General features: G+C 35.1%; 1 protein-coding gene across 1 annotated transcript in view; it reads left to right on the forward strand.

The window, feature by feature from the left end:
• TRHDE (thyrotropin-releasing hormone degrading enzyme) overlaps window positions 1-1,241 on the forward strand; it is a 798,400-nt gene that overhangs the window by 720,615 nt on the left and 76,544 nt on the right. The window lies entirely within an intron of this gene.

The following is a 1,241-nucleotide window of genomic DNA, read 5'->3' on the forward strand; positions in this document are numbered from 1 at the left end:
TATATTCTGGAATAATTTGAGTAGAATTGGTGACAACTCTTTCCTGAATGTCTGGTAGAACCAGTGAAGCCATGTGGAACTGGACATTTTTGGTTCAAGTTTTTTGATGACCTGATCTATTTCTTCTATTTGTATGCATCTGTTCAAGTCTTCTACTTAATTCTGTGTAAGTATACTTAGGTCGTGTTTTTCTAAAAATGTATCCATCTCTTCTAAGTTTTCAAATTTGTTGGCGTACAACTCTTCATTGTATTCTGTTATTATCCTTCTGGTTTCCTTTGGTTCTGTTGTGACATCGCCCATGTGGTTTCTAATATGTGTTATTTGTGTCTTCTCCCTCTTTTCTTTTTATAGGTTTGCCAATGGTCTATCAGTTTTGTTAATCCTTTCAAAGAAACAGCTTCTTGTCCAGTTGATTCTTTCTATAGTTTTTCTGGTTTCTAACTCATTTATTTCTGCTCTAATCTTTATTATTTCTTTTCTTTTTGTGACTGTAGGTTCCTTCTATTGGTCTGGTTCTAGTTTCTAAAGAGATGCTGCATTAATGTGTTAATACTGATTCTTATTTTTTGGATTTACACATTTATCACAATAAATTCTCCTCTCAGCAGTCTTTGTGTGTAAGGTGTGTCTCTTGCAGGCAGCATGTTGAAGTGTCTTGTTTTCTTACCCATTCAGCCACTCTCTGTCTCTTCACTGGTGCATTCAATCCATTGACATTTAATGTAATTATTGATAAGTATGGATTAACTGCTGTCATTAAGTTAATTTTTTGTGGTGCTGTTTGTTCCTTTGTTCTGCATGCTTACATTGTTGAGTGCAATTCATGATTTTTGTGCAATTTCTTGTCAGTTTCTTCTTAGTTTTAATATTTCCTTGTTTTGCTTGGATCTTCATTTTCATGGCAAGTTGTGAAGTATGAATTTCCTTTAGGGGTACCCTATAGTCTATTAAGTTTTCCCTGTGTTTAAGACAGTCTATTGCATCCTACAGTCTACTTGACCTCCTCACCACCTGGATCTCTGTTCCTATATTTTTCTCTTCTTTGACATTGTTAATATTTTGATCTTTGGTTGGCCTCACAGGTTCTCTGAATTAATTACTGTAATTTTGTTCTGTTCTGAACTCTGCTATCTGTCGACTAAATTCCAGGTGGTGTTGCCGTGTCTGTCAATCTCTGGTTATTGTCTGTTCTTGCTGGTTTTCATTCCAAAGAATTCCCTTTAGAATGTTTTGAAGTG

This window comes from Chrysochloris asiatica, unplaced genomic scaffold (genome assembly GCF_000296735.1).
Source record: "Chrysochloris asiatica unplaced genomic scaffold, ChrAsi1.0 scaffold00170, whole genome shotgun sequence".
NCBI lineage: Eukaryota > Metazoa > Chordata > Mammalia > Afrosoricida > Chrysochloridae > Chrysochloris > Chrysochloris asiatica.